The sequence below is a fragment of the Staurois parvus genome, unplaced genomic scaffold (assembly GCF_062004578.1).
Source record: "Staurois parvus isolate SC_StPar_1 unplaced genomic scaffold, SC_StPar_1.0 ptg000089l, whole genome shotgun sequence".
Taxonomy (NCBI): Eukaryota; Metazoa; Chordata; class Amphibia; order Anura; family Ranidae; genus Staurois; species Staurois parvus.
In genome coordinates this window covers 642,476-658,932 of record NW_028317885.1, presented here as the reverse complement: position 1 = coordinate 658,932, position 16,457 = coordinate 642,476, and the positions used below count along the sequence as shown (strand labels likewise).

The 16,457-nt window shown below is 44.7% G+C and overlaps 1 protein-coding gene across 8 annotated transcripts in view; it reads right to left on the bottom strand.

Moving 5' to 3' along the window:
• Positions 1–16,457, bottom strand: part of LOC149468331 (uncharacterized) — a 654,932-nt gene that overhangs the window by 349,539 nt on the left and 288,936 nt on the right. Inside the window, exon 15 of one of the 8 annotated variants that reach the window (XM_089670290.1) lies at positions 824–962. The exons of the other annotated variants lie outside the window; for them this stretch is intronic. The gene's annotated coding sequence lies outside the window, so the exon portion shown is untranslated. The remainder of the gene's footprint in view (positions 1–823; positions 963–16,457) is intronic. 8 annotated transcript variants of the gene reach the window in all.

Sequence of the window (16,457 nt, the reverse complement as noted above, 5' to 3'; positions counted from 1 at the left end):
TCTGCAGAGGACAGACCTATAGCTTTGGGATTAGCGACACTCATGCACCTTGCAGATTGGAGAGTTCTGTCTCTGACTCAGCAGTGGGTGTATCAGGTCTCTGAAAGGCAACCGTTGCCTCCACACAGCGAGAAAGGGTCCTTCTCAGCAGCATTGCAGATAGTGGACAAAATGTTCTTTGTTTTGTTTTTGTTACAATACTTTTGTTTTGATGCATCTTAAATGTATTTAGCGGATTTAAACTGAAAAATGTGTTGACTTTTACATTTTCAAAAGCAGAACAGATATTGCAATCCCCTGTAATTGTCTCAGAACAGCAACTTAAAGTGATTCTAAATCCATTTCATTTTCTTTAAAATAATAAACATGTCATACATACCTGCTCTGCGCTCCCCTCAGGTCCCCCGCTGGTGGTCCTGGCTCCTCCCCCTTTGCCAAGTGTCCTAATAGCAAGCCACTGGCTATGGGAGCACTCGTGCAGGTTCACTGCCGAGCCAGCTCTGAGTGTCCATTGACTCACAAAGCACAGCCTGGCCCGGCTTCCTCCTCACTGGCTGCGATTGGCAGAAGCCAATGGCTCCCGCTGCTGTCTCTGAGCCAAAGAGGAGGGAGAGAACAGAGAGATGGAATATTGATTTTTGCCAAAATGTCATCTATCCTTCTAGTGTATGATCTGAAATTACTAAGAATAAAAAGGTGCTCTGGATAGGCAGTGGATTGCTGCTGACAATGTATGCTGTGTTTTGGTTATAGAACTAAACAGCCCGAGTGATGCCTGCTGTAGTACTCCAGTGATAAAACATGAAAAGGAACCATGGCTTACCTTGCTATGATCACCAGGTATTCAAGTAACCTGAGAAATGTCTTTTTCTTCTGCCCCATGGTCCCAACTTCCTACTGAATCATCTCACACACTGCTCAGCTCACTGGACCATCACTGATCAAGGAGAAACCAGCAGGAACTTTAAACCGAGAGAAAAATACACAAAAAGAAACAACAAAATCTATAAATACATTTCACACATACCAGCCTTTATATAATATTAACCTCAAACATATGGCTGAAATATTTATACAGGTCTTATATGACAGAGGATTTGTATTTCTATCCCTCCAGTCCTGAGATCTACACAGCTCTGCCACAGAGCACAGTCCTGTTTGGCAGGGCAGGAACCCCATTTTTCTCTGCTGCAGTTAACACTTACAGGTCTTGCCGTTCCCCCAGCCTATGACTGTTATTGATAATAAATCAAATTTCAACTACTGCTTGCATTTAAAAAAACATAATTTAGAGATATATTAAAGGGAGCTCCACCCAAAACGGGCAGCTCTGCTTGTCTGCCTCCTACCCCCTCCACTGCCACATTTCGCACTTTTTTGGGGGGGAGCGGATCCCTGGTTCTGGCAAGCCCTCCTCCTTCCCCCCTCACAGTCTTCTAGGACACTTTACAGAAGATTGACGGACCATTCGGGAGGTGCAGTACAACTCGTGCATGCGCAGTGGGCACAAGGCTCTGAAGCCACAAGGTGTCACAGCTGGGTGCCCACAGTTGAGATGCTGGCGCCAGGGGGGGAGACAAGCGGGAGAAGGGACGGCATGGGCGAGAACATCACTGATCCTGCTACGGCAGAGTTCAATATTTTAAAAGGGGTATAAAGTAGAACTATAGGCAACATTTTTTTTTCATTTTGGATAGAGGAAGGGAGGGTTATAACCCCCGTCAGTTTTATTTTTTGCCATCTGTGTCCCATTGGGGAGATTTACCTTCACTTCCTGTCCCATAGCCAAAACAGGAAGTGAAGAAGATCCCTGCAAATTAAGGGAATCCTTTGGGGTCCCCCATTGGAAGATTTTCCCTCTATTACTTTTCTGGGGACAACACAAAATTTGGGATTTTCTTTGACTTTTACCTTCGATGATAATGGCAAACAGGACAAACAGAGAGGGGGAATCTCCCAGGGACACAGACAGCAATAAAAACCTGACAGGTGTTCCAATCCCTCTCCACTCTACCCAAAAAAAAAAGTTTATCCTTAGTTATACCTTAAGGCTTTCTAATCACAAGAATGAAAATACTCCATAATACTCGCTGCCGGTATTCTCACCTTCCAAAGCCTTTTAGTTCACGGATAAGTTCACCTTTTGATATAAAAAATTAAAAATGCACATTTTATTTGCAGGTAAAAAAATGTGCATTATTTTTTGCTGCAGATGCCTGGAAAGCATTGCACCAGCGATAGGCAGATCACCGATGCCATGCAGGTCTCCTGCAGATCTGTCAGTACATCTGCTCACCCCATACAGGATGTACAAGCAAGCAGATATACTGACAGGAAGACTGAATGAACTACCCCAGTGCTCCACCGTGCCGTGGTAGTTCATTGACAACTACAAGCTGACAGCCGCTAAGTCTGTCGGGACTAGTAGTTTCTCATTCACAGAGGAGTGACGCGGCCGGGCAAATGGAGCCCCGCACGGCCACATTTTTAAAAAATTTGACAGCTATCGGGGAGAAGATCCCTCACTAGCTGACAAAGCTGGGGATCTGCAGGGAGCGGGGGCCAGTGCTTTCATAACATGTTACACTCTGAATATGGGGGTAACATGTTACAAAAGGTGAATTAACCTTTAACCACTTGCCCCCCAGAGGATTTACCCCCCTTCCTGAGCAGGCCATTTTTTTGCATTATGGCTGCTCAATGGTACGATGGTATTTGATTGCCTATGCGTTTTTTATTTATTGCACAATAAAAAAAAAAAAAAAAAGACTGACAATTTTGAGAAAAAAAACAATATTTTTGACCTTTTGCTATTAGACATGTCAAGTAAAAAATTTTTAAAAATCACATTTTCTCATAAATTTAAGCCAAAATGTAATCCGCTCCATGTCTTTGCTATAAAAAATCCCAATATGTGTATATTAATTGGCTTACGTGAAATTTATAGTGTTTACAAATGGCAGTATATATACTGGGTTTTATTTTTTATTTTTTTTTACTAGTAATGATGGCGATCGGCAACGTATAGCAGGACTGTGGTGGCCATTTTGACACTGGGAGGGAACTGACCTGTTATCACTGACATCCCTAGGGACACCAATATAGTGATCAGTGCTAATAAAAACCACTGACACTGCACTAATGGCAGCTGGGAGGAAGGGGTTAACATGTGGGGCGATCAAAGGGTTAACCTGTGTGCTGTGTTACTATGGGGCTGTGTGTTAGTGCTATGCACAGCCATGCAAAGCAGTGTGCAGGAGCTGACAGGGAAGAGAACTGTTTTGTTTACAAACCATTCTCCCCCCCCCACCCCCCTTTACAGATGTTTGGCCATAACCAGGTGTGGTGACTGATAGCCGCGGCCGCTAATGATGGCACGGGTAGGGCACACATGCGCCCACTACCTGGCAATGCAAAATCAAGTATATACAAGTGATTTTGTGCACCCGTGCCGCCTTGTAGCAGTACTTCTATATAATACATTACTGATGTTTACCTTCCTGGTGACACCTCTGGCACGTGTGCATTCTAACCAATATTCTCAGTATCCTGAAATGCTGCGATGTGAAGACACCTTTGCTCTAATGACATGATCACTGATCTCCAGTATAGGTTCTCACTCTCACAAGCCTTCCTCTGTTTACTTCCCTGAAACACCATGTGACAAGCAACATCACAGGGGCTGTGTCATCACTTAGGCTACTTTCACGCTGACCTGCGGCAAAAACACATATGCATATTTCACACGTTTATACCGCGGTTGCTGTGCGTTTTGTGGTGTGTGTTAAATGTGTTGCATTGCAAAGCATATTGGTGAATAGCTGGTTGTTAAGGACGTCATCAGGTACTGGCTTCTTAACCACTTGACAACCAGCCTATAGCTGAATGAAGGCTACAGCGCAGTTGTCCAGTTCTGGGAGGGCGTCATACGACATCCTCCTAGAACGCGCCCTCCCGCATGCCCCCAGCGGCGCACATCTGGTGATCTCCGTGATTGCTGTGTCCTATATACACAGCTGATCACGTGATGTGGTAAAAGGGCAATCATAATGGCCTTTTACCACATGATCAGCTGTGTCCAATCACACAGATCACTGGGTAAATGCAGTTGCTGGTCGTCGGCTTCACTTTCCTCACGCTGTCACAGTGTGAGGAAAGTCCTGCCTATAACCGGCAATTGTCTGAAAACAGATCGGCACTGATGATCAGTGCCACCCACATGTGCCCAGCAGTGCCACTCACGTGCCCAGCAGTGCTTCCCATCTGTGCTGCCCAGCAGTGGCGCCAGTCAGTGCCCAGCTGTGCTGCCCATTAGTGTAGCATCATCAGTGCCGACTCATCAGTGACGCCTCATCAAAGCACATCAGTGAAGGAGAACAATTACCTGTTTGCAAAATTTTATAATAGAAACAAAGAAACACTTTTTTATTTAGACTGTTTGCTATTTTTTTGTTTATAGCGTAAAAAATAAAACACCCAGAGGCGATTAAATACCACCAAAAGAATATCTGTGTGAAAAAAAATGATAAAAATGTCATATGGGTACAGTGTTGCACGACCGCGCAATTGTCATTAAAACTGCGCCAGCGCTGAAAACTGTCCTGGGCAGGAAGGGGTATAAGTCCCCGGTAGGGAAGGGGTTAAAGGATAAGTTCACCTATCATAACATGTTACACCCATAATCAGAGTGTAGCATGTATTGAATGGACCGACCCCCGCAACCCCCCTGATCTCCGTTGGGACAGCAAGTGGGGGATTTTCTCCTCCCTGCTGACACAATTTAAGAAAAAAAAGACGTGGCCGTGCAGGGGTTCCGCCCGCGTCACTCAATCACAGTGTTCTGTGAATGGGACAACTACAAGTTCCTGCAGCCTTTGTGGAGGTCAGCTTGGAGTTTTCAATGAATGACCGCGGCGCAACGCAGGGCTGTGGTAGTTCATCGAGCCTTCCTGTCAGTAGTATACTGACCGGTCAGTGGGCGGTGGGGGGGGGGGGAATAATGCTGAGGGGGTGGGGGGGAATAACGCTGAGGGGGCGGGGGGGGGGAATAACGCTGAGGGGGCGGGGGGGGGGAATAACGCTGAGGGGGCGGGGGGGGGGAAATAACGCTGAGGGGGCGGAGGGGGGGGAATAACGCTGAGGGGGCAGGGGGGGAATAATGCTGAGGGGGCAGGGGGGAGGGGGAATGACGCAGAAGGGGCGGGTGGGAATGACGCTGAAGGGGCGGCGGGGGGTTATGACGCTGAAGGGGCGGGGGGGCTATGACGCTGAAGGGGCGGGGGGGGTTATGACGCTGAATGGGCGGGGGGGGTTATGACGCTGAAGGGGCAGGGGGTTATGACGCTGAAGGGGCAGGGGGGGATGGCGCTGAAAGGGCAGGCGGGGAATGACGCTGAAAGTGAGGGGGGGGGGAATGACGCTGAAAGTGTGGGGGGGGGGGAGAGACGTTGAAGGGGCAGAGGGGGGGAATGATGCTGAAAGAGCAGGGGGGGAATAACGCTGCGGGGGTGGGGGTAAAGATAATGCTGAGGGGGCAGGTGGGGGGGACACTGTGGGGGCAGGTGGGGGGGGGCCCTGAGGGGGCAAGTGAACGCTGAGGGGGCAGATGTGAGGGGGACGTTGGGGGGGGTGCTGATGTGGGGGGGGGGAACACTGGGGGGGCAGGTGGGGGAGCCCTAGCTATGTCTGTCCCTATTAACCCCCCCCCCATCTCCAGACATGACCTCCTATCAGCCTTTCTATACAGACAACCCCCCCTACCTTCTCCACAAAGCTCCCCCACCTCCTCTATGCGCCCCCCGGCCTCCTCCATCCACCTCCCCGACTCTCCTGCCCTCTGTCCTCCTCACCTGCTCAGCTCAGCTCCCAAGGAGGCCATCATCCCCGCCCCGGCCGTTCCTTTCCTGTTCCCCTCTCAGCAGCTCCTCTCCTCCGCCGCTTGTACACTATTATTTATAATATTATCAGCTTAGATGTATTTATTGTATTATATATTTTAAAAGTTTTTCTGTCTTGTAGAAGTTATAGTATTTAATGCTTTGACAAAAAAACAAAAAAAACAAAAAAATAAAAAAACAAAAAATAACCAAAAAAATATATAGTTATTGAATATTATTATTAGTATTATATATTTTAAAATATGTTCTTTATTGTAGTAGTCTAATAGTTTATGCTTAAAAATTATTTGTATTATTATATTTTTATTGTTATTATTATTATTATTATTAATATTACAAATTTTAAAATATTTTCTGCTCATAGTTAATGATTTACAAAAAATACAAAAAAAATTGTTATTGTATATTAATATTATTATGATGATATATTTTAAGATGTGTGTTGGCTTGAAGTAGTTTTAATAGTTTATGCTTTAAAAAAAAAAAAAAAAATATATATATATATATATATATATATATATATACATATATAATAACATTTTTGGGGACATATTTCATTTAAAAATTGTTTTATTGAGTTACTGTTTTATTGTTAACCAATGTCGTTTTCTTTGCAGGAATGCCATTTAGCTGCAGCACTGACCTGTTTATTCTGACAGCAACAGGAACTTGCTCTGAGAATATACATACGTCAGTGTGGGCAGCGCTGTTGGATGAGATTTTTCATCCGCAGTTAAAAAAGAGCATATATGCCGAAGCATGGGGGCCTGGGGTGGCCAGTGGGTGGATGGCCCCTATGCTTCGGTATATATTTTAAAAAAAAATTGTTGGCAGAGATTCCTTCATCCACATCGACCGATGTGAATAGAGGAATCTGTTAGTTTTTTTTTTTCGTTCAGCCCATGGGCTAAAGAAAAAAAGAAGAACGTTTCATATGTGCCCACCATTAGAAGTGGGTGGATGTAGGGAGGTATTCTAATGGTGGGCATACCACACACTTTTTCTGGCAGAGATTTCTTCTTTTTTAATTCAGTACACAGGCTGCAAAGAAGAAAAAAAGAACATAGCATATATACCCAACGACGTACTGGTACATCACCGGACTTTGAGTGGTTATATCAGGATCTTGGTATAATTTTTTTCAGCTGGCGATCGGTTTTCATGTAAAAGCAATCCTAGTGGCTAATTAGCTGCAGGATTGCTTTTACAAGAGAAGATGCCTCCCCCACCCCCCCCCCCCCCCAACGGTTTCTCAGGCTTTCCCATCATTCCATCGGGGGAACCTGAGAATGCAGCCGGAGATTCTGCCAGCTAACCATAGATTTGACTGGAGACCGGAATGGTGCCAATCATCTCCATAGTCTAAGAAATCGGAAGCTTACCAGCATTTCATCACTTCAGTTTTGCAGGATATAAACCATTTGTAAATTGGGAAAGCATCTGATCACACCGATCTTGGTGAGATTAGATAATGTAAGAGCAGAAGAGATATCTAGAGTCAGACCCCAGATTTCTCAAAAATGAATGTATGACAATGTCCATCGCAGTTATAGGGGATATTTGCATTCCCTGAGATAGCAGTAAAAGTGATTAAAAAAAATGAAAGGGACAGTGTAAAAATAATGTAAAAATTAAAAAAAAACTTTAAACTCCATTAAAGATTTTTTTTTTCTCCACATATTTTTGGAAAAAGACAAAAACATTTTTTTTTTTTACACAAAGTTGTCACTTAAATGATATATTGCTCACACAAGCCATGGGTATATGTGGAATTACATATACAAAATACATTCTGCTACATCTCTTGAGTATGGGGGTACCACATGTGAGAGACTTTAGCAGTCCAGCCAAGTACAGGACCCCAAAATCCAATATGCTCCTTCAGGCGTTTAAAGGGCTTTATTTACTCATTACACTTCCTGACTACCTATCACAATTTAGGAGGCCCTGAAATGCCAGGATAGCACCAATTCCCCCCCCCAATGATCCCTTTTTGGAAAGTAGATACCCTAAGAAATTTGATAAGAAGCATGGTTAGTATTTTGCAGATCTCATTTGTTGCCACAAGTTTTTGGAAAATGAAGAAAGAAAGCAAAAACATTTTTTTTGTTTTTTTTATATTTCAAAACCTTGAGAGAAAAAATTATATCGGCAAAATACTCACCATGCCTCTTTTTAAATTCCTTGGGGTGTATACTTTCCAAAAAGGGTTTATTGGGGGGGGGGGGGTGCTATCCTGGCATTTCAGGACCTCTGAAACTGCGATAGGTAGTGAGGAAGTGAAATGAGGAAGTTACGCACCGTCAAGCTTTCAAAGTGGTCATTGGATTTCAGGCTCCTGTATGTGGCTAGGCTCCCAAAAAGTCTCTCACATGTGGTACCCCCACACTCGGAAGAAGTAGCAGAATGTATTTTGGGGTGTAATTCCACATGTACCCATGGCTTGTGTGAGCAATATATCATTTAAATGACTAGTGACTGGTATTTTAGCAACTCAAGAAATGTGATGGGCAGTCAGAAAGTAAAAGCTGTGTGAATTCCATTCTCTATACCATAGTTTGAAGATCCTATAACTTTCACACAGAGCAATCAATATTCACTTACTGGGATTTTTTTTACCAAAAACATGTAGCAGAAAAATAGCACAAAAAAATAAAAAGCGCACAGGTGATCAAATGCCACTGAAAGAAAGCACTATTTGTGTGAAAAAAAGGAAGGAAATTTTGTTTGGGTACAGCTATTTTCTTTCTGTTGTAGTTAATAATTTGAAAAAAACCCCCAAAAATTAAAAAACAAAAACAATTATACCGTTATGGTTTCTATTATTAATATTATAAACGTTCTTGCTTTGAATCTAGTAGCCAGCTAAAAAAAACTTATGAGACATTTTTTTTAGCTTAGTGTGGGTTGCCAGCATCTGGGACTTCACGCAATGGGATCTGCCATCCGGCAATCATTGCAAAACAGCACCATGTTTTTAGGAACCATTGAAAATGGAACCTGAACCTACGTTTTGCGATCACAGTGATTCTACTGCAATCCCAAACACCCAGATGTGAATGGAGCCACCTTAATTCACATATGCAATTCTAGATTCATTTTGAAACTCACAGATTCGCATGAAAGGCTAGATATTTTGAGTTCCTATTGAGGTGGTCCACACAGATGTGATCCACACGCACTGTGTTTTGGGTGCCATTATGAAAAGGGTCCTGTGCAAGTTTGAAGCTGTGCGTTCCAGACTCGCAAGTGATAGAGCAGACTGGCATATGGAGATAAGTGTTCACACATGATTGCTATTGACAGAAGTTTTCCCATTGATGTCCATGGGAGGCGTTTTTCCATAGAGGTCCACGGGAGACGTTTTTCCATTGAAGTCCACGGGAGGCTTTTGTCCATTAAAGTCCACGGGATGCGATTTCCCATTAAAGTGCACGGGACACGATTTCCCATTAAACTGCACGGGGTGTGATCTCCCATTGAAGTCATTGATTTACCACTGAAGTCTATGAGGTGCAATTTCCCATCGAAGTCTACGGGGTGTGATTTCCCTCTGAAGTCTACGAGACGGGATTTCCCATTGAAGTCAATGCAAAGCAGTGTGTGAACCCAGGTTCCAGGAAGCTATTTGGAATCCTGGGCCTGGGATTTGTTGAGCCCTGTGCAAATTTAAATCTTATATCTCCAGGGCTTTTTTTTCTCAGAGAATAGGTGCAGGAACTCAAATCCGGAGTGGGGGGGTGAAAGAGAAGTAGTGATGTGGTCTGCATCATCGAGCAGGTGCGGCCTAATTTTACAGCGGGCGTTAAAGAGACATTGTTGCACCAATGATCTCTGTATGCTATACTGTATGTATGCTGTCCCTGCCTACCACGTAAAAATCTTCCCCAGTGAAAACTTTACAACTTTTATTCCCTAAAAAACCAACACCCATCACTCACCTATGCACCTCCTATCCACTGCTCACCTCTCCCCCATGTCCAAAGCTCTCCTCTGTACCACTGTTCAAAGCTCACGCCTGTCCACAGCTCACCCCTGTATCCCTCTCCAAAGCTCACCTCTATATCTCTGTCCAAAGCTCACTCCTGTACCCCAGCCCACAGCTCACTTCTGTACCCTTCTCCAAAGCTTACTTCTGTACCCTACCCACAGCTCAACTCTGTACCCCTGTCTATGGCTCACCCATGTACCCTGCGCGCAGCTCACCCTTGTACCCCTGTCCACCTCTCACCCCAGTACCCTGCTCGCAGCTCACATCTTTACCCCTGTCCACCGCTCACCCCTGTACCCTGCCTGCAGCTCACCCCAGAACCCTGCCCGCAGCTCACCCCAATACCCCTGTCCACCTCCCACCCCAATACCCTTCCCGCAGCTCACCCCAATACCCTGGCTGCAGCTCACCTCTGTACTCCTCTCCAAAGCTCACCTCTGTACCCCTGCCACAGCTCACCCGTGTACCCTGCCCACAGTTCACCTCTGTACCCCTTTCCATCACTCACCCCTCTACCCTGCTCGCAGCTCACATCTTTACCCCTGGCAACCGCTTACCTTTGTACCCTACCCGCAGTTCACTCCTGTACCCTGCCCGCAGCTCACTCCTATACCCTGCCCGTAGATCACCCCTGTACCCTACTCGCAGCTCACCCCAGCACCTTGCCCAAAGTTCACACCCTGTACTCCTCTCCAAAGCTCATTTCTGAACCCACCAGCAACAGAAGAATTTACTTTTATGCTAAAATAAATATTAACGTTAAACTTTCACCAGTGCTCATCTCTACCCTCCACTCTTTTCTCATCAATTCTTCCTTCTGCACCCCTCACCTAATCTGCCCACACACTAAAAAGATGAGAGAGCCAGAATAGAATTGCCAGGCTTAGTAGCTGATCAGCTGGAGGGTGGTAGGGCGGGATGGCTTACTAGCTGATGAGCGGGAGGGAGGGCAGAAAGTGCCAGCGCCTCGTGTGTGGACTCTGCGCACTCCCCATTCAGAGGTGCAGAGATAAAGAGGCTAGTTAGAGCTGAAGCTGCAAGTGCTTAAGTCACTGGAATGAATGATGTGAGTGCTGTGCATTCTTTCTGCACTGTGTGCAAGGGCAGGGAGAGCTGTAGAGAGCCGCCCGCTGGGTTAGCTCAGCTGTGCTGTCACAGGGGAGCCGGGCAGTAGATAGTGGTGAGCACAGGGCTAGTGTTGGAAGTAGCGGAATGCCATTCCTCCATGTTCCAGCTGCAAAAAAAAGCCCTGAATATCTCACTTTACTAGTTTCTTCCCCGGCCAGGAACACAAGGACCAGGAAATTACATTTTACATGCCACTTCTGGGTCATTAACAGAAAGGGAAGATCCATTTACTGATCTTCCTCCCATCTACCCAGCGGCACACAGCATGCTGGTTCTCGGTTTGCCCATGGGTGTAGAATCTGGAAATCCAGTGAAAGGAGGAGCTAAGATTGCTGGTGGGGGGATATCAGAAGAGAAGGTTTAGGGCCACCTTTTAGGAATAGTTCACCTTTCCGCCAAATCTGTCAATGCACATGTTCACCTTTCACAAAAAAATAAATAATATATATGCATATACTTTTTAATACGTTTCTATGGCTTTCATTTTTTTTTATTCTTTTTCTATTTAACATACAAAAAAAAAACAACAAAAAAAACAAGGATGGTGATTGGCCGGCTGTAAGGGGAGGAGGAGGCCGGATTTTTTTTTTTTTTTTTTTTTCAAGCATCTTGCAAAAAAGAGAAAGTAGCGTGATTGGCCGGCTATAAGGGGAGGATGAGGAGGCAGGATTCTGTTTTGTGACACTAAATGATATCTTTATTTTTCAAAACAATCCGTACACATCTATTACTTAATGTCTGTATAATCTATTTTTCTGCCTCCATCTAACATCCTCTGTGAGCTCCAAAACATCTCCTTTTCCCTCTCACTTCTGTTTTTGAAAATAACATGTGAGGTGAGACCGGCATTTTCCGAGATATGTGGAATCAATCTGGCAGAAGTGCTTGAGTGTAACTAGTTTTTTTTTTTTACACATTTTTTACTAAACTTTCTAAACTTTTTATTTTTCTATCACATAGGGACAAAAGATCCCTATGTGATGCATGTTTGGTGACAGGTTTTCTTTAATGAGACATTAGGGTCTAAAAAATCCCTGATATCTCTGCGCTTCAATGAAACTAATAGAGTGCAGGCTGCACTCCACTAGTTTCTTCACCAGCCATACTGGCTGGGAAAAGTGACATTTTATATGTCGCTTCCATGTCATTAACAGGAATGGGAGATCAGCAAGCATTCTGTAAGGACTTGGGTCTGAGACTGTGACTTCTGTGATGCCCGGCTGTGGTTCTTCTTGCTGTGCTATCCTATGGACAACCTTGCCTTGCAGCTTGTTTCTGGGGAACCTTGAACTCCTTTCTCTACCCACGGACTTCCTGATTTAAGCCATGTCCCTACACTTTCTATTAGCCAGATTATTGTGTTCTTCTCCAGCCCGTATGTTGCTCCTTTCACTACTGTTGTCTTCTGTATCTTCACTAACACTCGTTACTGACCTTGGCTTGTATATCAACTTCACTTCTGTTCAGGGGCGGACTGACCATTTGGGAACTCGGGCAGTGCCGGAGGGCCCGGTGTCAGAAGGGGGCCCCATGAGATGCCACTGGTACCTTTCATAGGCTTTTTTGAGTGTGGTTTGAGTGAGGGCGAGTACACAGGGGCCCCATGATCCCCTATTGCCCGGGGGCCCCATGAGTTGTCAGTCCGCCCCTGCTTCTGTTTGATCCCAAACTGAAACCATTCATTATCAACCTTTGGCTTAATGCTCGACTTCGCTTCCACTTAATCCCAACCGTAAACCACTTCTTACTGACCATTGGCTTGCTTACTGACTAGCTTTCTGCTTGATCCCTACCTGCTACATCTGCTACCACACTCCGGCTTAATCACCTCCTGGTGGGGTGATTCTGAGGAGCACGAGCTTGCACTAGCATGCAGCAAATACTATCTCCACAATCACACCTATATTAAGATTAAGGGAAACCCTACTGGCAAATTTAAAAAACAACTTCAGAATTTAGTTATGAAAGCAAAAGATGTGGGAATCCTAGATGAGAAGGAAGCAAAATATCTTATTCCTTCCAAATGTAAAATCCCAGTGTTCTATTATCTGCCAAAAATCCATAAGAGTTTAAATTTAGAGAAAAATTAAAATAGATTTATTTTTGCAGCCTATTGTAAAACAAATGCCTGCCTATTAGAAGGATGGACAGGATATCACTGAATTGATTGAGAATATAGAGGTCACACAGAATACCATACTAGTTACTATTGATGTAAATTCATTATATACTAGCATCAGACATGAAGAGGGTATTGGAGCAGTTAAATGGGCTCTAAAGAATACACTGAGATCCATAGGAGGCAGAGGAAATTCATCATTCATTACTAGAGATCGGCATGCTTAACAATGATTTCTGGTATGAAGGAGATTTTTGTCCAGAAAAAAAGCGTGGCAATTGGTGCAAAATTTGCACCTAGCCTAGCAAATATGTTCATGGCGAGATGGGAACATGAAGAAAGTTTTGGGAAGGTATGGAAAGGGTTAAGAACATGGAAGAGATTTACAGATGATATCCTGGTGATATGGAGTCACTACAGGTTTTTTTTAAAACACAGAAAATAATCCACACGGAATCGGTTTTTCCCAGACTATAAATGCTGAATCAGTAAATTTTCTAGATTTATGTATTTTTAAAGATAATGAGAGATTATATACAAAAACATACTTTAACCACTTGCCCTCCTGAGGATTTACCCCCCTTCCCGACCAGGCCTCTTTTTGCTACTCGGCGCTACAATAATTCAACTTATAATTGCGCGGTCATGCAATGCTGCACCCAAACGAAATTTTGGTGGTATTTGATCACCTGTGCGCTTTTTATTTTTCACGCTATAAACAAAAAAAGACCAAAAATTTTGAAAAACGATATTTTTTACTTTCAGCTATAAAAAATATATAGTAAACTCAAAGTTATTTATAAATTTAGGCCAAAATGTATTCTGCTACATGTTTTTGGTAAAAAAAATCCCAATAAGTGTACATTGACTGCTTTGTGTGAAAGTTATAGAGTCTAAAAACTATGATATAGATACTGCAATTTACGCCATTTTTTTGCTATACAGCGCTGCACTAGTTTAATGGACAATTGCGCGATCATGCAATACAGTACATAAATTAAATTTACATGCTTTATTTCCCACAAATTGAGCTTTCTTTCGGTGGTATTTGATCACCTTTTTTTTTTGCGCTATAAAAAAAAAAATTCTGACAATTTTGAGAAAAAAAAACAATATTTTGGACTTTTTGCGTTATGGCGTATACAAATGGCGGGAAAGATACTGGGATTTTTTTTTTTTATTATACTAATAATGGCGGAGATCTATGACTTATGGCGGTGATCAGTGATTTATGACAGTGATCAGCGACTTATGGCGGGACTGCGGCGGACATTTTGACACGGGGGGGGGGGGGGGGGGAACTGACTTGGGGTCATTGACATCCCCAGTGACACCAATACAGTGAGTGCAAAAAAAAAAACACTGACACTGTACTAATGGCACTGGTGAGGAAGGAGTTAACTTTTTTATTCAATGAAAGGGTTAACTGTGTGAGGGGAGTGTTTTACTAGGGGACGGGGTGTGTACTGCACAGGAACACGCTGATACGGAGAGATAAACTCTTCTCTCCGGATCAGCATGCCAGGAGCTGACAGGGAACTGACAGAAAGCAGAGGTTCAGTGTAAACACTACAGCCGTGCTCTCTGTCAGTGATTGCCACTAATCGCCGGGAAAGGCAGGTACTGACACCCGCGGCTGCAATCGGTGGTGCAGGTATGTCGGTGGCGCGCCTCGCACGCACCCCCTACCTGCTTTGCAAAACCACGTTTTAAAACGTGGTTTTGCGCAGCCGTGCCGCCCTGCCACCGTATTTCTACAGTGGCTGGTCGGCAAGAAGTTAAGGAGACAGATAAGAATGAATACATTCCTACCTCCAATTGTCACCATCCACAATGGATTCAGGGGATACCGAAGGGGCAGTTTAGTCGCATAAGAAGAAATTGTTCGAGGCTTACGGATTAGATTGATCAAACTGAACTGATTAAACAAAGGTTTGTTCAAAAAGGGTATGATCCAGGTAGATTGGAAAAACTGAGATTTGAAATCAGTAAAGAATACATGAGGGACAGGAAGATAAAAACACTAAGAGAAAGGAGACCTAAAAAAGAAGATATTAAGCTGGAATTTGCTTTTATTTCCAACTTCAGTTGCCAATATGGAGATGGAGGAGATTATGTGTAAGTATTGGCCTATATTAAAAAGGGATAACATTTTGGGCCCATTGTTACTGTCAGGGATCGTACCCTCGCCGACGCACATCTATTCGCTGGAGCCGGATCCCTGTCAGCCGTGGCGATACGCATGCGCGGGAGTGTGTGGTTATGCGCATGCACACCGGCGTGCACGTCATCGCAAAGCAGGCTATTTAAATCCCAAACACACTTTAGCCTATGCCTTCTGGTCTACAATGTCCTGTACTCCATAACCTGATTCTGTTGCCTGTATCTGATCTGACCCTGACTAAGAAAGAACTCCGCCTGCACCGACCCGGCTTATCCATGACTATCCTCTTGCCTGCTCCCTTGTACCTGATCTACCCGATTGATCCTGACTTGGCTTGTCTGATGCTGCTGCACCTACGTTCCTGTATCCGTACCTGGCCTGTATCCTGGTTACCGCCATACCTACCTGCTACTGAAACTACGTTCCTGTATCGTACCTGGCCTGTATCCTGGTTACCGCCATACCTACCTGCTACTGAAACTACGTTCCTGTATCGTACCTGGCCTGTATCCTGGTTACCGCCAGACCTACCTGCTGCTGAAAATACGTTCCTGTATCGTACCTGGCCTGTATCCTGGTTACCGCCATACCTACCTGCTGCTGAAACTACGTTCCTGTATTGTACTTGGCCTGTATCCTGGTTACCGCCAGACCTGCTGCTGAACCTAGGTTCCTGCATCCGCACCTGGCCTGTATCCTGGTCGCCGCCATACCTACCTGCTGCTGCACCTACGTTCCTGCATCCGCACCTGGCCTGTATCCTGGTCGCCGCCATACCTACCTGCTGCTGCACCTACGTTCCTGCATCTGCACCTGGCCTGTATCCTGGTTGCCGCCATACCTACCTGCTGCTGCACTTACACTCCTGCACCCGCACCTGGCCTGCACCCGGATCTTCTGAGTCATCACCTGCCTACAGTCATTTCAAGACCCACCAGGCACTCGTGCCACTCCTGGCTCGGTGCCCTCTGACCCCACTATCAGGGGCTCCGAGCGGGAGTAGAAAGAGGACGCCCTCCTCTCCACGTCAGGCTCCCCAACCAGGTACGTGACAGTTACCAAATAAACCTGGGTTTATATATAGAAAGGCATCGAATCTATGGACCAAGCTGGTTCAAAATATAATTTCCCCTCCAAGGAAAAATCCAATTAAGATGT